Source organism: Canis lupus, chromosome 20 (assembly GCF_003254725.2).
Source record: "Canis lupus dingo isolate Sandy chromosome 20, ASM325472v2, whole genome shotgun sequence".
In the NCBI taxonomy this organism is placed as follows: Eukaryota; Metazoa; Chordata; class Mammalia; order Carnivora; family Canidae; genus Canis; species Canis lupus.
This window is the reverse complement of record NC_064262.1, coordinates 27,724,508-27,751,922: the sequence shown is the minus strand read 5'-3', so window position 1 is coordinate 27,751,922 and position 27,415 is coordinate 27,724,508. Positions and strand designations below refer to the sequence as shown.

The following is a 27,415-nucleotide window of genomic DNA, read 5'->3' as shown; positions in this document are numbered from 1 at the left end:
AGACAGAGGAACCCAGGGCATGCAGGAGAATTCAAACCCCAGGGGCAACTCAGTCAGTGGTGGGGCAAAGTCCATGGCTACATCCTCCAGCCTTCTCACCCTATGATTATGAGACAAGTCCAACAGAAGGACCCCAGCAAAATTGAGCCAGAGTTACCTACCCCTTAGTCAGCTACCCCTTAACACATCTTTATCATCCTTGCTCCTTGCCTTAATTCACTTTCCTAATTTCCTCAGTTCTGCTCCCTAGAATTGCCTGTCTATAAGCTTCCTGAACCTGAATCCTTGTCTCAGGGTCTGCTCTGGGGAGGAATCCAAACTGAGAAAACCCCTCCCCTAATTCCTAGCACTGAAAAACACTATTTTGCATACCATAAGCTTTCAAGAAGTACTTGTGGACGTCTTGGGAAATCTGCTGAGTGGTAATTCTAGGCATTCCATGGAATCCTTTAGGAGATGATTCACAATTGGAGATCATGAAATAGAGAAGATAAAATAGACCCTTCCTTCCAAGAAGAGGAGCAGCACATATGGGAAAGCAGGAACATGTGTGGGACATGCAGGGAAAGGCTATCATTCTGTGTGCCTGAGCCTCAAGAAGAATGGTGGCCAATGAGACAAGAAATAGGTCTCTAACAATTCTCCCTTCCGTTGACTCATTTTCTTTGAGTTACGGCAGTAAAAGAAAGATTTCAATATAAAATTGAGCTCAGCTTCAAGTTAAACAGAAAAGAGAGACTTTACTCCAGAATATTATAATAATTCTGAAGGACTATTAATGTCTACATAGCACTCTTTGAGGGTTTCTTATCTAGATCAAAGGTCAGCAAACATTGTCTTTAAAGGGTCAAATAATAAATATTATCCGTCTCGCATGCCACCCAGTTTTTGTGGGGTTTTTTTGCCACCCAGTTTTTAACACAACAGTTCAGTTCTGTTGTATCATGAAAGCAGCCATAGACAATACACGAATGAATGGCAGTGGCTGTGTTCCAATAAAACTTTATTTGCAAATTCAGGCATTGGGCCAGAGTTGGGCTGTGAACTATAGTTTGCTGACCCCTTGTCTAGATGATCATTCCTCCGGCTCCGCCCAGTTCTGTAATTCTCAGATATGTTTGTGGTTGCTCTAGACAGCAGACAGGTCTGGCTGACTGATCTTAGCAAAGCCTTTGCTTCTCCTCCCCATGTGGATCCACAGTAAATGTGTTCCAGATCAAGGTGCCCAGTCTCTCTGGAACCCATCCCAGCCAGCCATTTGCAACAGCTCTTCATCCTATTTTGCCCACAGTCTCTCTGTTAAGGAAGAGCAACTGAACCTAAATTTAATTATTCTGCTGGGGAAATAAAAATAGTGTTACCCTGAGGCTGCCTGATGCCAAGAATTTTCCGTGTCATGGGAAGAGAAAAATAAATAGCGACTTGAAATAAACAAGTCCTACCCACACCTCATCAGGGGCCTAGAGAGGTGTGAAGACTGGAGGAAGCAGCAGCCAGGGTCGATGGCAAGACCCCACCATACCTCATCTTTGCACTTGAAGACATAAAGTCAACAGTTCCTTCTGATACACCCATTTAGCCTGCACTTACTGACCATCTAATGAATGCCAGGCATCGTTCCTGCATTCACTAAACACCTATCAAATGTCCATTTTGTGCTAGGCAGGACCAGCAGTATAATTCATGGGGCTCAGTGCAAAATAGAAACGCAGGACTCCCTGTTCAACAATCAGTAAGAATTTCAAAATGGTGACAGTAGAGGATTACACGGAGTGGGGGGTCCTTCTTAGAGCCGTGCAGCTGCATTAGTTATACACCCACGGAGCCGACATTGGTGCTTGATGTTGACATTACAAAGATACATATGGTATTACAGAGATGACTCCCGTCCTCACCCTAGAGAAGCTGACTATCTAAGAAGGGAGAGAGATGTGAGTAATAACAGACCTATCAGTGCTGCCCCCCACCTCTTTTAATTGCTTCACCATTTTTGTCCATGCCAGACCCCAGTGAATGTCTGTATTCACAAGCCAGCATCCACATCCCTCTCTCAGCATCTAACAACAGGTGCCAGAGCCACTTTGCCTGTGAGCTCAGAGAACTAGAGGTCCCTCACCAGTGACTGACTGGCGTGGGAGTCCATCTAGACCGCTACTTGCCCCTGACGGAATCAATTCTAAGGGCAGATGTGCACAGAGCCTGGGCCTCCCCTGCAGCACTGAGTCATACCCTAGCTTGGCTAGGCTTCCTTCCTTCTTCCCACCTCCCTACCAGTTCTTCCCGAGGTCAACTTGACACAAATATCATTTCAGGATCTGGTTTCAGAGAGCCCAACCTAAGCATGAGCATAGAAGTCATGGGGGCGTAAGGTGCAAAATGAGGAGTGCCATGGTAGAAGTTCTGAGAAGGTAGTGAACATGTTCAGGGATGAGGAAGAGGCTTCCAGCTGGAGGGCAGTGAGCGGCACAGGTGGGAGGATTCTTGCATGAGTTGGCATTTGTGTTGGATCTTGATTCATGGATCTAATTTTGAAAAGGCTGAGATGAGTGGTGGAAGTAGGGAGGGCATTGCACCTCTTCTCTGTTTATCCCTCTGGGTCTTCTCAGCACTCTTTTCTACCCTGCTCTTGTCCAAGAAGGCTGACCTGCACGGGTTGCATCTACATGTGCCTTTGCCTCTGGCTTCTGGTTGGCTGAGGCCTGTGACCTTGTAGGTGATAGGAGGGTGGAAAAGCCTGGGCTGGACAGCCTCCTCCACAAAGCTGCTTTTTCTGTATCTGGTCACTTTTCCATCTCTTGCTCCTTCTGGCTGGAGGTGGTGATGGAAGGCTGTAAGTACTGCACCACCTCATGCTGGTTTCCCTAAATGCTGTGCACATCTATGTGCATAGTTTCTTTTTTAATGCTTCTCAGCTACCCAGTTTGAGTGTACCGTGTGGACTGTGCTGGGACCCTGGCTAACACAGCTCTGCAGGGGAGGAGGACAATGCAGGAGACGGGAAGAGCTCAACCAAAGGCCCAGAAGCCAGGCCTGAAGATGCTAAGAGAAAAATGCACAGAGAGCGCGTGGAGCACGGAGTAGGACCTACACCACAAGGGTAGATTAAAGACAGAATGTGGACAGCCACGGTATGTCTGAACAGAGCTGTGATATGATGGAAGATATACCTGAGGGTGGGATACCTGATACAAGTGAGAAGGAGGAACTGGAAATGAGCTGAAGGCCACCTGAGGGTGGGATACCTGATACAAGTGAGAAGGAGGAACTGGAAATGAGCTGAAGGATTTGGAGCCTACTTCTGGGATCTAGCCAGAGACAGGTTAAAATGCAGGCCAGCTGGACAAGGCACTATTGGAAATGCGGTAAGATGTTGAAAGCCAGCTCCGCACCTTGAAGTCTTTGTAAAGGCTGTTCCTATTGCCTGGTGCACCCCTCCACCTTCACCTGGCTGATCTCTTCTCAACTTCTCCAACATTATTTCTCCTGGGCAGCATTTGCTGGCCCTCCCTTCTGGATTGCCTGTGGTCCCCTTGTTAACATCCTTGTGTAATGCTTGTTCCTACCTTTCTCGCTGCCCCTCTGTGCCATAAACTCTGTGAGGGCAGAGGCCTGTCTGTCCTGCTCATCACTGCAGAGTCCAGTCTAGTCCCTTAGTACCCTGTGGATATATAATGGTGGGGGGATAAAAGAAAAAAACACCTGGAAGGAAACAGCAGCCTCTGAATGCTACTGTTAGAGAAGGAGCTTGACCTTGAATTTCTAGTATCTGTTTGGGTCGAATCATTCATCCATCTTCCTGTGATATTTCTCATTTAGTTTTTATTTAGTTCTACAGAGGGATTTGAAAGTCCCATTTGAGAGAGTAATTAATAGAGTCACATTTCTTCTGAGGAAGTTGGAATCTCTGAGCTGTTTGTACTCTTGGCACAAAGGAGGATGCTGACAGGAGGATGCAGTTGGGGGGGAAAAAGGAAATTATGAGAAGCATTTGCAAAGTAAACATCATTAAGAGGAGGGAATGATGAAGCTAAAATAAATGTTTCCTGTGGAAGCCTACCTTGTATTACAAATCATGAAGGAGCTTGATTGGACAGCCTGTTGGTGACAAATAGCCTGCAATTCATTTCTTTCTCCGCTGACTATTGGCCACCACGCTGCATGATTCATGTAAGCGCTATTTAACTACCACTCTCTCCATGCTGAGAGAAGATGAGGCAGGGGTCTCTGCAGAGAAACAGCTGCTTTTTGGAACCAGTTCCTCTACACGTTATCCCCGAATGTACGTGCTGTTGTACTCATCAAGGCCCTCACATGACATGCCTAACACACCCCAAGAAGGTAATTGCGGAGATATTGACAAAGGGACCATTTACAAAGGCGGGCCCGAGCGAGAGAAACCAGGGAGGGTTTCTACAGCATCTGAACTTAGTGACAGTGGGAACTGCCAGTACCACTTCTAAAGCAGATGGAAATATCTGCAATTTGCATGTGAGAAAACTGGAGTTGACCCTCCTCACCGGGTGGTCTAAGTGAGGCTCCAAGAAAACATAAGTGATGACATTTGGAAAAATGAAATTCTCTGAACATATCCCTGTCCTTTTCCATTCCCATCTCCTTGCTTCTACCTTCTATTTGTTGCTCTTCAAACAAGGCACACTTTCATGCCTCTGTGGGTTTAAACAGAGGCCCCTTCAGGGTACCTGGGTGGTTCAGTTGGCTGAGTGTCTGCCTTGAGCTTGGGTCATGATCCTAGAGTCCTGGGATCAAGCCCCGAATTGGGCTCCCAGCTCAGTGGAGAGCCTGCTTCTCCTTCTACCTCTGCCGCTCCCCCTGCTTGTGCTGTCTCTCTCTCTCTGTCTATCTCTCTCTCTGTGTCAAATAAATAAAATATTTTTAAAAATAAAATAAAATTAAGAGGGGCCCCTTCATTCTAGAAGCTTTCATTGGCATCCTTTCCACCATTCTCGGAACATACACCCATTGCCTTTGCTTACCTAGTGTCCATTCCCCCTTTTCATGACCATAACTCAGTTTCCCCTAGGAAAGTGGACTATATGGTCTATCAGTACCAGGTAGGATTAGCATACTCCCAGAATCTGCAGGGAGGCCCACAAGCACCATGAATGGTTCAGGGATGGGCATGCATCCAACTCAGGCCAAACAGTGCTGAAAATGTTGCCATTACTCTTTAGAAAAAAGACTTCTCTTCCAGCAAGAGTTCTTAAGCCAGTGGGATATAACCTGGAGAGAGATGCTTGAAAGTGAAAGCAGCATACAGGAGCCAGAGCTGAGAGACGCAGAGAGATGGATTCATGGCAACCTGGCACGAGCACCTGACTCCAGTCTTGCTGGAGGGCTGCAATCCATGAAGCCAGGCTCCTCCTGTCCCTCTCAGTGGTGTGAACCAGTAAGCCAACTCGTCTAGCCCGAGCCCATAGCAGCTAGCTTTCACTATGTGCAGTTCTGCTCTTCCAGAGTTTCACTGCTCCGAGTCCATCCCTCCTGTACTATCATTTACTCTGTGTGACCTGCCTTTTTCATCTGTCTCCCTTGCTGAACTTTGGGTTCTTCTTTGCCCAGGGTCTGACACAAATTTATAAGTGATTAATAAATGTGGAGAGAAAGCGATGCAAAGAGTCAAGTTTCCAGCTTTTTAATAGCAGTAATGACCCTCATCACTGACAACAATGGTGGTGATGGCTACCATATACAAAGCACTACTTGACCACTTTATCAACTTTATCCCATTAGATCATCAGAACCACCACAGCAAGTACTTATATTAAACCATGTTGCCTATAAGAAAGCAGAGGCTCAGAGATTTCAAATAACTTGTCTAGGGGTGGGGAGGCAGCTGGAAGTGGTAGATACAAGACTCCTGCTGAACTCAACCTCCAAAGTCCATGTCCTTGTCCACCATGTGAACAGGCCCTAAGCCTTCTCTTTTACTGCTCTATTTACCTAAAGGAAACCTTCTATCTTGACTTGCCACTCTTGACTTGGCCTCACTTGAACTCTGTTAGATCCAAGAAACAGGACTAGCCTTATTTGCCTATCCTCCCTTCGCATGCCGGGCCAGGCCCTTGACGGACCACGTGACTCCCACCAGGCTGGGCCCAGAAGCATCTTCTCCAGTTCAGAAGCACCTCTGGGGCTGAGAAATATAGTAGCACTTGGATCACAGAGTTCAGATTCAAAACTTCAGGGAGGGTCAAAAGCATGACTGCAAACTGCTGTAGCTCCATCCCTCAAATACCCAGGCCTTCTGTGGGGCCTAGAAGCAATCTAAACAACATTTGAGCTTATGGGCTTTGAAATCAAACCCACCTGAATGTGAATTCTGGGTCTATCACAGCCTTTTTAGCCTAGGGCAAATCACATTGATTTTCTCAGCCTCGATTTTCTCATTGGGAAAATGGGAACACCTGCCTCAGAGAAATGTTGAGAGAGGATAGAGAGAAATAACATGAATGTCATAAACTAATAATATCTGGTGCATGACCAATGCTTCAGTGATGGAATTTTGAAATCCATCACTGAAATTACTGAAATCAAAATTTTCAGTAATTTTGATTATTATCAAAATCTCACCCTTTCCGGGTAACTGAGAGATAAAAAGCTTCCAGAGGCCATGTTGGGGGTGGGGGAAGGGAAGTCCCTCAGAACTCCACACCTACTACCTATCATTCCAGACACACACATTTATTTGTCTGTAGCTCTTCACAGATGTCTCCTTCTCCAGGAAATCCTTCAATCCCCCTTCCCCCAGCAGTGCTAAGTTGCCAGATTTAGCAGATAAAAATATAGGACAACCTCCCAGGAAAGAAAAGCCCAAAACCAAATGTTGTCACTCGTAAATTCTACCAAACCTCCAAAGAAGAATTAATGCCCTTTCTCAAAACCAAAGATGAGGGAACCTTGCAAACCCATATCATGAGGCCAGCATCACTCTGATAGGAAAGCCAGACAAAGATACCACAAGGAAAGAATACTGCAGGCCATTTCCCTGATGAATATAGAGATAAAAACCCTAGCAAAACACTAGCAAACCAAATCCAGTAGCCCATTAAGAGGATCAGACGCTACAACCAAGTGGGATTTATCCATAGGATACAAGGATGGTTCAGCATATGAAAATCTATTCATGTGATGATGCGCCGCATTAACAGAATGAAGGCTAAAAATCACATGATCATCTCAATAGACGCAGAGAAAGCATTAAATACAATTCAACACTCTCTTATGATTAAAAACTCCCAACAAACCAGGAATAGAGGGAAATTACCTCAAAATCATAAAGGCTGTATATGACAAGTCCACAGTTAATATTCTCAATGGTGAAAGCTGAAAGCTCTTCTCCCGACATCGGAGACCAGACAAGGACGCCCACTCTCAGCACTTCTGTTCAACAAGCACTGCAAGTCCTATGGCTGTGACCAAAAGGGACTGTCATTAGCTTTTGTGCTTTGTTCTCCAGGAGGGTGGCCAACCCCACAGTAGCTGTGAAGCTGCCCTTTACTTTGAAAGGTCACATCTGTGTGCAGCCTACGCCTAAAAGCCCTTCCACGTCCCACTTGAGGGGCAGGGAGGGAAAAACACCTCCTGTTTCATTTAACTTTCCGACCTTGCATTTTCACTTTTGCCGTATGTTAGCTCCCCGCCTCCCTTCCAGGCTCATGTCTGTGGCTCCCAAGATTAAAGGTCTGATGTGAACCAAAATAACTGTTTCTCCCTGTCTTTGGAAGTGCTATCAGGAGGGAAAGAGAACCAGAAGAGGGGGGAGTGCCATTTGGATGCTTGACTTAGGCAGCAGTCTGGTTGATGGTGGCTATGGGTTCTTTCCTAATATTTTTATGGCTTTTGTGGAAAACGTGTGTGTGTGTTCATTACTTTTAAAATTCAAGCAAAACAGAAAAGCACAGAAAGTACATTGACAACCATCCCAAAGGTCACCATTCAGAAGTAAAGAGCATTGCTAGGATTTGGAGATTAAGAGTCTAGGGAAACTGAAAGGAACCAGGGCTCTTAGGAGAATTTCAGGATGGGGCTGAGGAAGGCAGGAGACGAACCTGCCTAGAACATCTTCTTGTGCCAGAAAGAAAGAAGTGCTCACCATAATAATGGAGGAATTTCATGAGGACACAGGAACTTGCTATGGCCAAATCTAAGACAATTTAGGCACCAAGATAATTAAGGCTAGTAATGAGTTATAAGCAACTGGCAGTAGAAATGCATGAGTACATAATGCAAATAGACAGATAATTAGTAATCAATAGGGAAAATGCTTAGAGAAGAATTCCCAGCGCTAACAAACAAATAACAAAGAAATGCTGGAGTTGGGAAATCTTCACAGATGGCTGATGGATTGAAAGATATAAATATGCTAACTATACAGTGAAGACACTGAACAACACCTTGACCTAGTGATCAAAATTAATATCACCAGTGAAGGGCAGATGGACATCATGTGCCTCCAGGTATGATACTGGACGCAACATCACGTCCATAGTCTTCTGGTCAGAAATGCACAACCTGAATCCAATCATAAGGAATACAAGGCTGACTCAAAATGATGAATATCCTGTTTTTAAAGGAGGCACATCATATCCTTCAAAAATTTCAATGTCACAAAAGGCTGTGAAAATTCCAAGTTAAAGGAGAAGAAAGAATGGTGAAATGCAATGCCCGATCTTAGCCTGGATTCCATATTGAGGGAGAGTAATCTAAAGTGTATTAAATGTATTAAAATGGATCAATTGGCAAAATGGAATTTGGGTGACAGATTAAGCAAAAGTCTGCCAAGGTCAAATTTCTTGAAAGTTTAACTTCACTATGGTTTTTGGGAGAGATAGTCTTTTTAGGGAATATTCAGTGAAGTATTTAGGGAGAAAGGGGCATAAAATATGCAATTTATTCTCTAACAGTTCTGAAAAATATCATACACCAAGTACCAAAGCAATTGCAGTAAAATGTTAACAGCTAGCAAATCTGGGTATAGGGGACATAAGACTTCTGTGTGCTGGTTCTGGAAACCATTTCTGTAAGGTTAAAATTATATCCAAATACAAAGTTAAAAACATTTTAGTTTTTTTAATATTTTATTTATTCATTCATGAGAGACACAGAGAGAGAGGCAGAGACACAGGCAGAGGGAGAAGCAGGCTCTATGCAGGGAGCCCGATATGGGACTCGATCCCGGGACTCCAGGATCAGGCCCTGGGCGGAAGGCAGGCGCTAAACCGGTGAGCCACTCAGGGATCCCCTAAAAACATTTTAAAGAGTCCAGGAGGAACATATCAAAGACCAAAAATGTGATTGGAGAGATGACCTTTCATTGATTGACACACCCCCTCTTCCATCCATTCATTCCATGAACATTCACTAAATGATTATATTGAAAGATGTCCTACTGCCTGGCACTAGTGCCACAAATATGAATAAGATAGAGTCCTGTCTTCAAAGAGCTCATTTTAGTGACAAGGAAGGAAAGCCATCCAAAAATGATTAGATTTGGCAATGTCTAGAGACATTTTTGGTTAATAACTCAGGGGAGAGGGATCCCTGGGTGTCTCAGTGGTTTGGTGCCTGCCTTCAGCCCAGGGCGTGATCCTAGGGTCCCGGGATTGAGTCCCACATCGGGCTTCCAGCATGGAGCCTGCTTCTCCCTCTGCCTGTGTCTCTGTCTCTTATGAATAAATAAATAAAATCTTAAAAAAAAAATAACTCAGGGGAGAAAGAGCTACTGATATTTAGTGGGTAAAGGCCAGGGATTCTGTTAAACATCCTACAGTGCACAAATCAAAGAATTTCCTAGCCCCAAATATCAAGAGTACAGACCCTGAGAAACCCTGAAATAGTCCAAAAACTTGGAGTTGTTCAATTGGAGAGGAAGGGTGGAAAAGACAAGGATAGGAGGAAGGGCAGATCAGTTGGGATTAGGTTCAAGTACAAGAAGAGAAAACCCAAAATAAAGATGACTTAAACAAGATCACTGTATATTTTTCTAGAAAGCACCCTGTTGAGAAATCCAGGGCTGACACGACAGCTCTACAATCATCAGGAAGCCAGAGTCTGTCTTGTTGATCTGCCATTGGCCCCATGTGTTCTTTTCATCATCCAAGTTGGTAACTTGAGCTCCAACCATCCTATCCTCATTCCCACCAGCAGGAAGGAGGAAGTCATGCCCCTGCCTTGAATGACTATCCCGGAAGCCATGCTCAAGACATCTGCTTGCATCCATCAGACAGAACTTATCACATGGCCACACTGAATTGCAAAGGATGTTGTAATGCAATAGAGATTGCAGGAACTGATGAGCCCAATTAAAGATCAGGGCGTTCTATCACTAAAGCACTGGGATGAATGGGTGCTGGGTGACAGCTCCCACAAGACTGGGGCAGATGCACAAACTAGGTATTTGCTTTGGGAGTTTTTGTCTTTTTACTCACCTAGCTATTTTTCTAATATCCTTCCATTATACTTGATGTTTGTAACTGTTGAAGCAACAAGCACCATTTTGTAAAACTGCAGATTACATAATAACCAAAGAACAAGCCTCTTCAGGAAAAGGTGACAGGGAGGACTTGCATCGTTCCCAAGCAGGAAATTGCACACTCACTAGGAGTGTGAAAATTGTACAGAAATCTGTGCATGGGAAAACCACAAAATTCCTATAGGACCCACACAACTCCCCAGATAAGACAGGGAAGTAAGGATGCCAAATTAAAACCAACAACTAAAACATCAGGATGAGAGATATGTTTTTATATATGATATTAATTTATGTATATATTAGTATATAAATATTGTGGTTTATATATTAATAAAATTAATTAATATATAAATTAAAACGTATGTTCATAAATCTGTAAAAATATATACACACATATGTGTGTACATTATACTTCCTCCTATATTTTCTCTCCATATATACATATATATGGAGAGAATATATATATGTATCAAAGAAATCAAAATATATATTTTTTTTTTCAATCAAATGTTTGAGCTAATAGCAGCTTTTAACAAAACCTATCCCAATTTGTTTAGGGTTGTTTTATATATATCTTGTCACACTAATATTCAAATAATTTTAGATTGTTCTTATATTATTCTGTTCTGAACAATGCCTTTCCGACTTTTTCAATATTCTGTTAGGATTTCAACAGACTGGGGAAGAATCTGTTGTGCAAAGTGTGCATTTCTCAAAGGTAATTTTTTACCCTGGGACACTGCTCTTCACAGTTGCTAGAACAGTCGCTCTGGAACTTCTTGGGAAGCCGCCGGCCTCAGTAGTCCCTCACATACTCTTCCACACTTTCTGATGAAATGCTGCAGTCTGGGGGCACCTGCGTGGCTCAGTCAGTTGAGGATCTGCCTTCAGTTCAGGTCATGATCTCAGGGTCCTGGGATGGAGCCCCGTGTCCAGCTCCCTGCTGAACAGGGAGTCTACTTCTTTCTCTTCTTTCTTGCTTTGCGCTCTCCCTCTCATTCAAATAAATACATAAATAAATAAATAAATAAATAAATAAATAAATAAATAAATCCTAAAAAAAAAAAAGGTAAAAGTAAAGAAACGCTGCATCCAACTTAATCATCCAGGCCTAAACATATACATGCAGAGCTGGGCTTACATGCAGACTTGCCATCCAGGATGTCAAATAAATTAAAAATGTGTGTCAATATCTTCCCAATAAATTGTAAACGACTATGACATCATTTGGGTGGGTAAATCAGGCTAAATCTAACCTGGAGTTCTGGAATAGAATTCACCCACCCTTTCTGATTAGCAATTATGCCAACTTTTTTCTGTGGAGAATGGAGACTGGTTATGGAAATCAGATTTGTGCCTCTTCTAAATATGCAGACACATACTCCAAAACTTTCATTTGTAATTTTTTAACAAAGAAAAAAATAAGCTGAGAGAAAGCCAGGCCGCTTATCTTCTGAAATTTTGGACAAGATGTTTCTATCCCTACATAAAATAAAAATATCTAACATTTATTAAAAGTGCATTATATGCCAGGCACAGCCCTAAATCCTCCACTAATCCTTTATCAGCTCTCTGATTTAGAAATTGTACCATTTCCATTTTTACAGATTAAGAAGTAGAGACTCAGAAAAGTTAAGCGATTTGCCCAGGTCACAGAGCAGGTAAAGGGCTGGATTTTGATTCAAGCTCTGTTGAGGCTGCTTTACTTCTATTTTCTTAATTTTTTTCTTTTTAGAATTTAAAAAAATCTATAATCTATTTTGGATTTATTTTGAAACATGATGTGAAATGAGAAATCAATATTTTGTGTTCTACAAATGTAACCAATCGGCCTTATACCTTAAAATGTTACTTAATTTTAAATAAGTAAATGACAAAAGGAAACGTTTATGACATATGTCATATGGCAAGAATGGAGGAACACTAATCTGAATACATAGTGTAAGTAATATATATGATGATATATCTATAGTAATGTAGATGATACATATAGAACCATTGATATGATATCTTTTGAAGAGCTACATAGAAATATAATCCTGGGTACTGCTAAAGAGTCTGAGAACTTGCATCAGACTGCTTGGGTGGGTCTAAATCCTACATTTACCTCTTACTCCCTCTGGGCAGCCTCCTGCAAACTACTTAACTTCTCTGTGCCCTATCTCTCATCTATAAAATGAGGGTGATAATAATGCTATTACCTGAGGTGGCTAACAGGATTTAAAAAGTTGATCCATGCAAAACATTTGGCACTTTAAAAACACTGCACATAAAAAAAAAAAAACACTGCACATATAAATATGTCAAATATATTTACAGTTGTTAAAACTGTATAGTGTAATGATATGCACTTTAATTTTTTCAGGTGTCTATAGTTATTTGTTTGATTTGCTTTGCTTATTACACTCAGGAAAAAAATATTACTTTTTTAAAAGTCTGGTCTTAAGTGTTCCACTAATGCCGAAAGACTCTGATACCAAAAATCCCCCTTACCTACTCCCTTGTGAGATGTGCCTTTGCTGAGAAAACTCTCTTGTCTCCCTCACAGAAAACAAGCTGCTCATTTCCATAAGCTGATAACACTCGAGCATTAGAGCAAGGATTTGGTAAAAAAGGAAAAAAAATAGAATCTTTAAATAATAAATTGGAACTTTTTGGCATTATGAAAACAAGAAGCAATAAATGTAAATAACTCCCAGGTAAATCATCTCAAGTCCCCGAGGTGTTGTGAGAATCGGGAATATTTTCTACCGCATTACAATTTATAATTGGATCTTGAAGTCTCTTCAGTAATAGGTCTAGTAACAGGAGTGAGATTAATCCTCAGTTCACACCTCGTTACATCACCGGAAATATCACAGAACTGGACTCCACATGAGACAGACAAGCCCCTGGGACTCTAATCCAGGTACTCTTACATGTAGGGAAATGCTGAGGTAGGAAAAGCTGATTATTCAAAATAATGCAGTTCTCTTGCTAAACTTCCCCAGGCTTTGGATAAAGCTAATGAAGCAGAGATTTATCTGTGTTTCTTCTGAGATGATTGATGAAAAAAATCAGCTGCAAATATCTGGGGAAACAACTGGGAGAAAAGCTTAATACGTTTCCTCCAGCCATGAGTCTGTCATGGCCATGTAATTACTAGTGTTCAGAGATTCAGCACGTGGAAGGAAAGCTAAGATACTAGTCTTGGCAACTCGGTACTCTTCTGGGAAATAATGGTTAAACATTTCCTCCTAGGCACCCCTGTTTCCACTTCAGACTCAGAAGGCTGAGAAATGAAAACAGTAGCTGTGTGACTTCATGCTTGTTTCTTGACCTCTCTGAACTTCATTTTCACCATCTGTCCAGTAAGAATACCTACCTTGCAGCTGTTCTGTGAGGGTTCCAGACAAGCCATTCAAAGTGCTTACCTTAAATAATGACCAACAGCACAGAAATGCAAACAATTATTAAGAGAATATTATGAAAAACTATATAGTAACTAATTGGACAACATAGAAGTGGATAAATTTCTAGAAACATATAAATTACCAAAACTGAAACAGGAAGAAATAGAAAACTTGAAGAGACCAATAACCAGCAAAGAAATTGAACCAGTAATCAAAAAACTCCCAACAAACAAAAGTCCAAGACCAGATGGCTTCACAGGGTAATTCTACCAAACATTTAAAGAAGAGTTAATATGTATTCTTCTCAAACTATTCCAAAAAATAAAAATAAAAAAGGAAGGAAAACTTCCAAATTCATTCTATGAGGCCAGCATTACCCTGATACCAAAACCAGATGAAGACACCACAGAAGAGAACTACAGGCCAATATCCCTGATGAACATGGATGTGAAAATCCTCAACAAAATACTAGCAAACCAAATCCAACAATACATTATAAAAATCATTCACCACAATCAAGTGGGATTTATTCCTGGGTTGCAAAAGTGGTTCAATATTCACAAATCAATCAATGTGATACACCACGTTAATAAAAGAAAGGATAAGAACCATATGATAGCTTCAATAGATGCAGAAAAAGTAGTTGACAAAGTACAACATCTATTCATGATTTTTAAAAAACAACCCTTAATAAAGTGGGTTTAGAGGGAGCATATCTAAACATAATAAAGGCCACATATGAAAATCCCAAGCTAACATCATCCTTAATGCACAAAAGCTGGGAGCTTCTCTATGGTCAGAAACAAAACAGAGATGTCTACTCTCACCACTGTTCTTCAACACAGTACTGAAGTCTTAACCACAGCAATTGGACAACAGAAAGAAATAAAAGGCATACAAATCAGCAAGGAAGAAGTAAAACTTTCTCTATCTGCAGGCAACATGATGCTCTACATAGAAAACCTGAAAGACTCCACCAAGAACTGATGAACAAATTCAGTAAAGCAGCAGGATACAAAATCAATGTATAGAAATCTGTTGTATCTCTATACACTAATAATGAAGTAGCAGAAAGAAAAATTAAGGAATCAATCTCATTTACAATTGCACAAAAACAGTAAGACATCTAGAAATAAACCTAACCAGATAGGTGAAGAACGTGTACTATGAAAACTATAAAACACTGATGAAAGAAATAAAAGATGACACAAAGAAATGGAAAGACATTCCATGTTCATGTATACCTTGTTCATTTAACAAATATTGTTAAAATGTCTATACTACCCAAAGCAATTTATACATTCAGTGTAATCTATACCAAAATACCAACAATATTTTTCATAGAGCTAGACCAAACAATTCTAAAATTTGTATGGCACCACAAAAAAACCCAAATAGCCAAAGCAATCTTGAAAAAGAAAAGCAATGCTGGAGGCATCACAATTCCAGACTTCACATTATATTACAAAGCTGTAGTAATCAAAACAATATGATATTGCCACAAAAACAGACATATAGATCAATAGAATAGAATGGAAAACCCAGAAATGAACCCACAATTTTATGGTCAATTAAAATTTGACAAAGCAGGAAAAGCATATCCAATGGGAAAAAGACAATCTCTTCAACAGATGATGTTGGGAAAACTAAACAACACGCAAGAAAATGAAACTAAACCACTTTCTTACACTATACACAAAAATTCAACATGAATTAAAGACCTAAATTTAAGACCTGAAACTGTAAAAATCCTAGAGGAAAACACAGGCAATAACTTCTTTGACATTGGCTGTAGCAACTTCTTTCTAGATTTGTCTCCTGAGGCAAGGGAAACAAAAGCAAAAACAAACTTTTGGCTGAGACACCTGGTGGCTCAGTGGTGAAGTATCTGCCTTCGGCTCAGGGTGTGATCCCAGGGTCCCCAGATCGAGTCCCGTGTCCGGCTCCCTGGAGGGCGCCTGCTTCTCCCTCTGCCTGTGTCTCTGCCTCTCTCTGTGTCTCTCATGAATAAATAAATAAATAAATAAATAAATAAATAAATAAATAAATAATCTTTAAAAAAAAAAAAAAGGAGCCTTTCCACAGCGAAGGAAGCAATCAACAAAAAACAGACAATCTACCAAATGGGAGATTCAATAAGAGATTAGTATTCAAATATATAAAGAATTTATACAACTCAACACCTAAAAAATGAATAATCCCATTTTTAATTGGGCAGAAGACATGAACATTTTTTCAAAGAAGACATACAAATGGCCAACAGACACATGAAAAGATGCTCAATATCACTCATCATCAGGGAAATGCAAATCAGACTACAATGAAATATCACCTCACACCTGTCAGAATGTCCAAAATCAACAAAACAAGAAACAACAGGTGTTGTCAAGGATGCAGAGAAAGGGGGATCCTCTTACACTGTTGGTAGGAATGCAAACTGTTGTAGCCACTTTGGAAAACAGTATAGAGTTTTTTCAAAAAGTTAAAAATAGAACTACCCTTTGATTCAGCAATTGCACTACTAGGTAATTACCCAAAGAATACAAAAATACTAATTCAAAGGGATATATGCACCCTGATGTGTATCACAACATTATCTACAATAGCTAAATTATGGAAATAGCCCAAGTATCAATTGATTAGTGATGGGATAAAGATATATCTATATATAAGTATATATATAATGGATTATCACTCAACCATAAAAAAGACTGAAATCTTGCCATTTGCAAGGACACAGATGGAGCTACAGAGTATTATGCTAAGTGAAATAAGTCAGAGAAGGACAGACACTATATGATCTCATATGTGGAATTTAAGAAACAAAACAAAGGAGCAAAGGGGAAAAAAAGAGAGAGAGAGAGAGAGAGGGAGCGGCAAACCAAGAAACAGACTCTTAACTACAGAGAACAAACCAGAGGGGAGATGGGTGGGGGACTGCGTGAAGTAGATGATGAGGATTAAGGAGGGCACTTGTCATGATGAGCACCAGGTGGTGTATGGAAGTGTTGAATCATTATACTGTACACTTGAAACTAATATTATTCTATATGTTTATTAACAGGAATTTTTAAATTTCAAAAATAAAGCACTTACCTTAGAACCTGATACCTGATGGGTGCACTGTAACTATTAGCATAATCACTGAGGTTTTGATTTCAAGAGTCTTAGAAGGGTATCTGGGTCACCTGCTACTCCAACTTATTTGCTGTTCTTTGATTTCCTTTAAGTAGAGAATAGTCTTTCTCCACTACCATACATAAGGCTTAGCTACAAAATATCTAGAAAGAGTAGCAACTCACTTAAATTTATCCTGAGTTAGAAATGATCCATGTTGGGGATCCCTGGGTGACTCAGCGGTTTGGCACCTGCCTTTGGCCCAGGGTGTGATCCTGGAGTCCCGGGATCGAGTCCCACATCAGGCTCCCTGCATGGGGTCTGCTTCTCCCTCTGCCTGTATCTCTGTCTCTCTCTCTCTATGTCTATCATGAATAAATAAATAAAATCTTTAAAAAAAAAAAAAAAAGAAATGATCCATGTCAGATCATAGCAGGTTCTGAAGGGCTTTGTCCCCAGAGAAAGAAAACATTTGCCTAATCCCTCGAAGTAAGCATTTATTGAGCACTGATGTGCCAGGTTTGTATCAATCTCAGGGATGGAGGGATGACAAGCCTGTGGACATTGAAAATTATTCTCTCTCACCAGGCTCCTGTTTCTCACAGTCCAGGCCTCCTTGGCTTAGATGCACTCATTAGGTTAACAAAGGTCCTCAGATTCTGGAGCACCCCAACGCTGCAACTCCTGCAACAGGGTCCTCCACAGAACATGTAATCATGAGTCTTAGTCCCCACACTCAAATGTACAAGAAATTGGTATCTCTTCATTTTCATTAAACTCAATTTAAATCAGTTTCCAAATGTAATCCCCTCCAAGCTAGGTGGAAATGCCATCTTAGTCACTGTTGAGCATTTACCTCTCTTGGGAGTCACTTTAGAATCCAGGAGAATTTTATGGTATCCAGAAGACAAGGAAAGAGCCCCTAACTTCCCATCCCCCAAGGCTGTCACCAACCCCCTCACTGTCCAGGCTGGCAGTGGTCTTCCCCACTCTCTGAGCTTCTATGGGTGCATAGATCTTGGGAAAGCAGAGAACTCTGGTGTCTTCAGCCACCCTTTGGTGTCTTGCCAGCCTGATGGGTACAGTCACTATGCAATGTGAGCGTCCCACCATTTCTCCTCCTCCAAAGTGTGATCTCTTTCTGAATCCAGCAGGCTCCTTCTATCACAGAGCTTTGCAAACATTTTCTGTAAAGGGCCAGATAGCAAATATTTTAGGCTTTGCAGGCTCTATAATCTCTGTCACAACTACTCAGCATTCCTGCTGGAGCACCAAAGAAGCTGCAGACAATACATAAATGAACAAGTGTGGCTTTTTCCCAATGGTCATTTACTTATGGACTCTAAAATGTCATTTTCATAAAATTTTAAGATGTCACAAGCTTTTATTCTTCATTTGACTTTCATAGTGTTCGGGTTATAAGAAAAAAGCAGATGGCAGGCCAGATTTGGCACATAGCCAATAGCTAGCCAACCCCTGCTCTACCCTCTCCTGGGCCTTGGAGCAATCCAGCATCATCTCTTCAGTGCAGGCAGACTTTTGGAAAACAAAAGTCATTCATTCATTCACTTGTTTAACAAAGCCTCGTAGGGTAACCAACAGTCCCAGATTGCCTGCAGTTGAGGACTTTCTCGGGATGTGGGATTTTCAGTACAGCAATTTGGAAAATCCCCAGCAAACTAGGATAGTTAATTGCCCAACCTATTAGGTATCAGGTAATGAAAGTTCAGGAATGAAGAAGACACTGTCGTCATCTTTGTGACTCTGATGGATCTTCAGGAAGGCAAAGGCCTTTGCTCACAACTCCTGTTCTCAGTTTGGGATCCACACCTCTTCCCATCCACCTCCATGCCCACTCCAGGACAGGGGATTGAGGGAAAATGCTTGGAGGAAAAAACCCACGTTATCATCTCAACAGACTGTCTGACCACACAGTGAAGTAGTTAGTGTTTAAAAAAAAAAATCCAGCTGAGTAAATTTTAAAGATCTGATGGCTATATTCGGCAATTCATAAATCTAGCAGCATCCACTCTAGTGGATGGAAAGAAGCTCGCAAGAGCTACACAAGGCAGGAGATTTTACAGACAGAAGGAAGCAGGTACAGGAAGTTTTACTAGGAAACAAAACACATGGGTCATTGCAAGGTGACTTTCCTCATAGTGTCCGTCAAGACAGATTACCTAACTACGGCTGATCAGGTGATTCCATCTCTGGGAAACCCAAAATTATAATTAAGCTAAGCTTCATTTTGGTGACAAGGGGCTTAGCATAAGCAACTCCAGTTGGGGCTTGTCTTATTTTTAACAGTAGTATTGGTTCTAAGGGTCAAAGGAAGAGCAACAAGTATGAATAAGGAAGAGTTCCCTCAATGCAAGGTAAGTGAACCAACCCCTAACCACACATCTACCCAGGCTTCCAGAGTGGTCCAAGCACCTTTCATACCTAGACTCCTGTTGTCCTAATAAATGAGCACATCCCAAAATCACTTTATAAAAATCACAGACTAGGGAGCCTGGCTGGCTTAATCAGAAGAGCATGTAACTCTTGATCTCAGGGTTGTGAGTTTGAGTCTCACATTGGAGTAGAGATTACGTTTAAAAAAATTGTATACTATCTTACTTATGAAATCCTATTTGTCTAATTCCATGTTACATTTTGAAGCTTAATTGGATTTCATGGGAAAAGTATCAATTTCCACACTTTGGAAAAGTGTGGTCCAGGTGTGAACTCTCATCTCTTCCCTTGTCACCCACCCACCCACCTTTCCTTTATTGTCCCCCATGATAGAATTTGATAAAGTAATACAGTCCATTAGAGCCCTAGGAGCCTATTCAGGGCTTTTATTTAATTAGGAAAGTTTCCCACTCTGGGACCACATGCCAGAGTGGTGAGTGATGCCCAGACTGGATCTCACTCCCAATTGGGCCTCTCTGTCAGGTGGCTTTGTGCAGTGTACAACCTACACCACCATACAAAGCCATCCTGAGACAGCTTTGTCTGGCCCTTCAGGAAAGAAATCATACCCTTTGTCTGGAGCTGAAGAAACAAAAGGGAGGATGAATCTAATTGCATCAGACAGCTTAGACCCTACTGTATCATATGTTCAGGGTAACTGGGATCCAAACTACTTGATTCTGACCCCAGAGCAGTAACTTGCTTCATAAGGAAGTGATTTCTGTCTCCCAATCACTTATGTTTTTGACAACTGGCTGTTTCTTGCCTGTAGTTCTCCTTGCAGAATGTGTCTGCAAAGGATGGGCTGAAACCAGGGCTGGGAAAGCTTTTGAAAGTCAGCCAGCCGGAAACTTGAAGACAAAAGGTCTTCAAACAGATATTATTTGCAACTCTGGGTTAAGCAGCTGCTAGGGGTGGGAGAGGATAATAAAAAGTGCACCCTAATTCAAGCTTCAAAGAGGGTCTTGTCTGGTTAGGTTGAGGGGGGTGGTTCAGGGTGACTCTAGAATAAATGCTTTTATACATCCACCATTCCCCCTCCCCCAGCTGAGGATTGTTAATCAGGTACCTGTGGTGAAGTCCCCTAAATGAGCAGCCCCGGAAACCTTGCCTGACAGCTGGTAGTCAGGTTGCCATGTCAACAGGAAGAGACCCTATGGGATTTTGTTTACTCATCTCCATGTTCTCTGTCTGAATAGCTCTTAGCAGTGGGAAAAGCTTAGAAATCTGATCTGCGACCCCTAGACTACTTCTCCAGGCAATGGAATTATCTTGAGCCCTGTGGGGAAGACCAGGAGCCTGCAAAGGGAAGAGTGAGGAGGGATTGAGGCTTGACATGAACCATTCTGCTTGGTGGACAGGGGAATTAACATTTATGGTATCTATCATGTGTCTGAAATTCTGCTAGAAGCTATAGAGATTATGTTTTGTTTTATTCTTACAACTATCCGGTAGCATTGCTATTAGTATGCCCATTTTACAGATGAGCAAAGAAAGGCAAAAGGGTCAAACAGTAGAGCCATGGTTAACTAAGTGAGGATATATTCATAAGATAGATTATTACACAACTGTTTAAAAATCATATTTTGAAAGATAATTCATGATATATACACAAAACTGCACAATACTTGCATTTCAGCCCAGCCCCTCAGAAGCATGGACAGGTTGGGCAGGTTACTTACTTGTCTGAGCATCGATTTCTTTACCTACAAATGGGAATAAGGACACCTAGCCTTCGGTTTCAAAGGGGGATTCAGACAAAAGAGAGAGGAGGTTAAAATATGATGAGAGTGGAGCTAGGGTTTCATCTTGGTTTGTGCTCAGAAACAGACCTCGTGACAAAGATTTGAGGGCAAGTCATTTATTTGGGAAATAGTCCCACCAATGTGGGTAGAGGAGTGAGGAAGTAAGCCAGAATGGAAGGCAGCCAGTAAAGGATGTGTCCTCAAGCAGATACCGCTTTGGGGGACTGGGGTTTGAATCTGCTGGGGAGCTATGAGAGAATGTGATGTGTGCCTCAGTTGCCCCAGCTAAGGTTGAGGGAGCCACAGGGTTCACCCACCAGCTATCTGTCCAACACTGGGACCTGCTCCTAACACCTTGAGTGTGATGGTGCTGTTGGTTAGCTCAGGGCCGAGCAAGCTCCCACCACCAGGAAAAAGCCCTCAGGCAAAGATCTGCAGACACTCACATTGAGGATCTTTCTATGTGTAGAGTCAAGGGCTGACACCAGGCACCAGCAGCATCTCCTACAACTCTGACGAAAGCTCAGGATTCTGAGACACAGAGGGAAACAAAGAGAAGAAGCTTGCATGTTTTTTTTTTAAGATTATTTATTTATGTATTCATGAGACACACACAGAGAGAGAGGCAGAGGCAGAGGGAGAGGGAGAAGCAGGCTCCATGCAGGGAGCCCAACATGAGACTCTATCCCAGAGCACCAGGACCTTGCCTTGGGCCGAAGGCAGGCGCTCCACCGCTGAGCCACCCAAGCATCCTACATGTTATTTTTAAAATTTCATTCTGAGTCTAGAACATCTAGATCAACCTTAGGTCAACTTCACTTTTGAACCAGTAGATTTCCTTGTCAAATATTTCCAGTCATGAGTTTTTTTCCCTGGGCCCCAGAGCAGAAGGATCTGGTGAAGAAAACCATCCATTGGTGTCTGCCTCCAGGTCACCCTTGAAGGCTTTGTGCCTGAAGTAGAATCAGGCAATCTGCGTTCAAATCCCTGGTGCTCCCCAGACTAACTCTGGCCTAGTCACGCATCCCCGGAGGTCTCAGTTTCCTTCCCTGTGAAGTGGGAATGATGCCTTCACACCATCTCCCTTTCTGAGCATAATGCTTTTTCTAAGCCTCTACTATGTGCCACACCCCGTACAATTAGAAATCGAAAGATACCTGAGAGGAGGTCCTTGCTTTAAAAGATCTTGCTATCTAATGTAGAAGACAAAGAAGGAAGCCAACAATAATCATGTAGTGAAAACTATGAGGAGAAGAGAGGCAAATCCCACAAGCCTGAGAGCACAGAAGGAAATGGTTGGAAGAGAAAGAGCATTTGAATGAGGTGACTCATCTTGAGCTTTGGGTGGCCATGAGGATGCCCCTTGCAGACCTCCCATTGCCCGGGGTATCACTGGCTGAGGGTCCCCCCCCGCCCCCGGCTGCTGGGGCTCTGGGCTCCATCTTAGCATGGCAGCCTCGACTAGCACCACACCTCACCCATGGGCTGTGACATTGAGTGTGTCAAACACACTGGGACAGGCCTGTTCCTGGGAGCCGGCTTTGGCTCAAGGACTCCCTGACGGTGTTGCTGAACCTTTCTTAGACTGCAGAGCAATCCGGATGCTTCTGTTTAACCTTGTCTGTCTCTGCATGGTAGTCGATGGTTCTCCCAGCCTTCTGGGTCCCTCCCAATGTCTTTACACACAGACATAGTCTCTGAAAAAAAAAGGAAAAAATCCTTGCACGCTTAATCCTGTGTTGGCATTTGCTTCACAGAAAACCCAGACTAAATGTCTTGAAGGAGAAGTAGCAGTTAGGTAGGCAAGGAAAGCCAGAACCCGCACACCAAGCAGGGGGAAGGCACGAGCACTGGCGAGGAGGCAGCGAGAAGCTAGTCCTGCTCAGTGAAAGGACTGGGCCAACGGAAGGGTGTCTGTTACCTAGTCGGGCAGGGAAGAAATGTGTGGAGGGGGAATTCGTTCCTGACCTAAAGGGTGCATTAGATAGGGATCTGAGTCTGACCATCCAGGACTCGTTAGGGAGTTTAGACTTTGTCCGGAGACAACAGGGAGGCTTTGGAGAGCTTTAGGGAAAAGAGTAACAAAATCAGGTCTGCGTGGCTTCGATGGCAAGGGAAGATGGATTAGAGGAGAGCAGGCCACTTGCAGGAATTCAGGGGAGTGATCACAGTGCCCGAACAGGGGAGGGTAAAGGTGATGCAGGAAAGACAGAAGGTAGGCTACCCAGGTTTCTATTGGAAGCAGCCTGTTGTATAGAAGCAGACAAGTGCCCTGGGAACAAAAGGAGAGGAGAGGAGAGGGGAGGAGAGGAGAAGAGAGGAGAGGAGAGGAGAGGAGAGGAGAGGAGAGGAGAGGAGAGGAGAGGAGAGGAGAGGAGAGGAGAGGAGAGGAGAGGAGAGGAGAGGAGAGGAGACCATCGCACAGAAGCCCACCACCACTGCTCATTAAGTTCCATGACATTCACAACTTACAACTTGCATGAAATTTAGAAACACAAATAAGGTTGTCATTTCCCAAAAGAACTCCCCCAAATCCCCCATAGCCATTGAAATCATCCCGTGCAGCACACATTGCTAGAAATGTGGTTTGTTGAACCAGCAAGCTGGCCAAACAGTCAGACAGTGGAGAGCCTGTGCGGTTTGATGTGTCTGGGGAATGTGGAGGTGCAGAGCCCCTGGGGAGCTCTGCCTCAATCATAGGGGAGATCGGGGCTGGACATGGCTAAGGAGTGCTTAGCGTACCGGTAGAACTGTAAGCCGTGGGGCTCTAACAGGGTGTGCACACTCAGGAAGGACGGGAGGCCAGTGGATTCGTTCCCTAGAGCTGCTGTAACAAATGATCACAATCATGGTGGCTTAAAACAACACAACTGTATTATTGTAACTTACAGTTTTTGAGGTCAGAAGTACAAAAAGGGCTTTTGGGGCTAAAATCAAAGTGTCAGCAGAGCTGCACCTTGGCAGCTCTGTAGCTCTAGGGGTACGTCTGTCCCTTGACTTTGCTCTTCTAGAGGCTGCCTGTGTCCCTTAGCTCCCAGCAATGACCCTGCTCCAATCTCCTTCTCTATCACCCTACTTTGTTCTGCTGCAATTCTGACCTTTTTACCTCTCCCTGACAATTGTAAGGACCCCTGTGATTACATCAAGTCCACTTAGATAATTCAGGAAAATCTCCCTGATTCACATCCGTAACTTAATCACAACAGCAAAGACTCTTTTGCTATGTAAGCTCACATATTCATGAGTTCTGGGGATGGGGTGTGCACATCTCTGGGGGACTCTTACTCTGCCTCCTGTAACCAGGGGCCAACTCCTAGAAAACATGATGATTTATGGAACAACAAGCCCTGGGGCAGGAGAGATCAAGACCTAAGGCAGGATGAGTTCCTGGGAGTTACCAGTGATATTTTCAATTCCAAGAGTATCTTAGCTCTAGTTAAGTTGCTGTATTGAGAAGTGAAGTTTGGCTCTTTTCCCCTCTCTTCCTGCCTGTGATCTACTTCACCAGCTCAAGAGTGAGAAGCTATTTTGGGAGGAAGAAAAGCCCTTCAGGCAGTATAGGGATATGCAAGAAAGCATTGCAAGGCCTGGAATCATATCATCATTATCCTTCTGAAGTTCCTCCTCTCCAGAGGGAAATAGCCCTCTTCTGAAAGGTTCACGGGCTCATCTCCCTCCCTGAAAGGTCTGTGGCCTCCTGTTCCACATTGTGGGGTAAATCTGGGCTCTGGGGGAACTCCTGGAAGCCCATGCAGCTCCTAGCTCGGCCCCTTCCTGCTTGAAAAGTCATGCCTCCATATCTGATGACTTTATGACTCTATGGCAAAGCTGAGAAAGCTGGGATGTCATGCTCTCTCCAGACTCAAGGTCAAAATGAGCAGCTTCTCCCTGACACTTTGCTTGGAAGATGGTTGGCTTCAGCAGTTTGGGAGAGACTGGATAATTTATTGATGTGAAAAGACCACCGTGCATTTTCTCCTCAGCTTCAAGCAGGCAGTCTGGCCCTTGCAATTTCTTTGCCTCAAGAATTTTTTTGTCACCAGCAACAGCGTAAACCCAACTATGAGATGATGCCAGACCCTGGCGATGTCTTGGGTCAAGTTCCCCGCAAGAAAACCCTGCGACGAGGAATCGCTTGCAAGTGACTTATTAAGGAAGTGCTCCCCGGAGAAGCTGCTGAGGAACAGAGGAAGCGAGAGAGGGAAGGGGGAGAGACTCACGGAAGTGCAATATCCTGCAAAGGTGCCATCTCAGCCTGATTCCTTAGGAAGCACTGGGGGGCAGGGTGCAAATTATACCTCAGAGTTTGTCCTGCTAAAAGTAAAGGATCTGGGCTTTCACAGCCCAAGTGGTTGGCTTTGGGCACCGTTTCCAGCTCTCTGCAACTACACTGAGCATAAACAGTGCCCAGCATAGAGGAGATGCTCAGCAAATATTGTTGAATACATTGATAACTATCGTGATTCTTGTCCTTGGCTCTTTATTGTTGTTCCTGTTGTTGCAACATTATATAAGATATATGGTGTGTACAGGAGTCAGGACAGGGTGTGCACCCCCCCACACACACACACACCTGTGGCCTCAAATACAGGCACCGCGTGTGTGCTGCAGGCATAATCTCAACTCATGGTTTGTTCTTGCATATGAAGCAGGTGCTGCTGGTCCATAACCAGCACCAGTTTTTACAAAATGTCATTTCTCTGCAGCCCAATACAGATGGGATAATGTAAGGGAAGGATACAAAACTGGGCATCTTATACTGGAATTTACCCAAAAAATAAGAGGATGACAAAAAGAAAGGGAAGGTCAAGGAGACCTGGAGGATAAATGTGGCCTATTTACACTTGAGACTCAATCTTCCCTCACCGATCGTCTTGGAAATGGAGCCCAGCCCGGCAATCAGACAAACCAGAGCTGAAAAGATCCTTCGGCCTTTCTGAGGTGGCCTTGGGGGAGTAAGTCTCCGTTTCCTCGTTTCCTCGTTTGTAAAACTGGGAATGATGGGATTTGTCCCCTCCTCCCATGATTATTCTGAGGAATGAATGAGTTAGTGAGTGAGGAAATGCTTCTACTGGGCCTCACAAGGAGTCCTCCACCGTTGCTATGGTCTTCCTTATTTGGCTTTTAATTCTCTCATGATGTTCCCTCTGCTCAAATTATTTATTCATTCACTCAATCAATACGTATTGGGTGCTGACTCAGCGCCAGGTACCAGAGGAGGCCCAGAAAACACAATAGAATGTAAGACAGGTGTTTACGGACTAACAGTAACAAGGGTAATAATAAAGCATCTATTATTTCCTATAGATCAGCTTCGATTCCAAGTGCTTTATATATACTACCTCATTTAATATCCTCACCACATCTCTATGAAGTTGGTCCTTTTGTCCTCCTCATTAGACAGCCAGGATTTGAGGGGCTAACTTACTCACATCAGGTCACACCACCCATGGGGAAGCTGGGGATTGAACCCAGGCCAGCTGGGTCTAGAGCTCTTCTGTTTCATCACAAAAGGATATGATATAAAACCCCCAGGCCTTTGCCAGGGTGTTCAGTTGATCACCACTATGTGACAGGAGGTTGTCAACCAGTCTATAAGCCCAAAGTTCAGGAATACTCAGAACTCAACAAACCCAATGGAATTTGAGGGCTTTCAGTGGATAACAAATTCTTCTCCTACTAGACCAAAGTTGTGACAAATCTAATTGAATCCTGGAAGCTGTATGATTGCTTGTGATTTGCCCAGGATGAATGGCTCTGCTTGTCTTCATTTCAAAAAGCATTGCTTCCTGCCTGCGGCACACGGCCCTAGAGAATACATATTCTCTCCCCAGAAAATCAGCAAAAACTAATTTCCAAAATATTTCCAACAATCCTCCAACCCACAAGCCCAGTCAAATGAAATTAAATTCCACCTTTCTTGAAGGTGAGTCTTTTTTAAAGAGTGAGCAATAGACTCATGTTTCATTTCAAATCTCCAAACACTGAGGCTATTGATCTTGGGAAGTGTAAAGATTAATATTTCTGAAGAGGATACATGAAGGGAAATACCTAGGCAATTACAAATGACATCCAACAAAGAAAAATAAGTAAATATTTAATAAGTTGAAGGAACTAATATAGGAGAAAACTAAGAAGAGGTGGAAGGTCAGAATGTGTGTATATACATATATGTGTATGTTTACACGTGTATATACATTCGTGTGTGTCTATGC

General features: G+C 42.8%; 1 long non-coding RNA gene across 5 annotated transcripts in view; it reads right to left on the bottom strand.

Moving 5' to 3' along the window:
* The window catches only part of LOC112666013 (uncharacterized), a 127,575-nt gene extending 100,931 nt beyond the window's left edge, over positions 1–26,644 (bottom strand). The window contains exon 1 of one of the 5 annotated variants that reach the window (XR_004807631.2): positions 26,561–26,644. This is a non-coding gene — a long non-coding RNA (uncharacterized LOC112666013). Of the gene's footprint in view, positions 1–11,222; positions 11,509–26,560 lie in introns of those variants that run through there. The other 4 variants (XR_007404176.1, XR_007404175.1, XR_004807632.2 and 1 more) reach the window with 4 other exon arrangements.
* Positions 26,645–27,415: the final 771 nt, after the last annotated feature.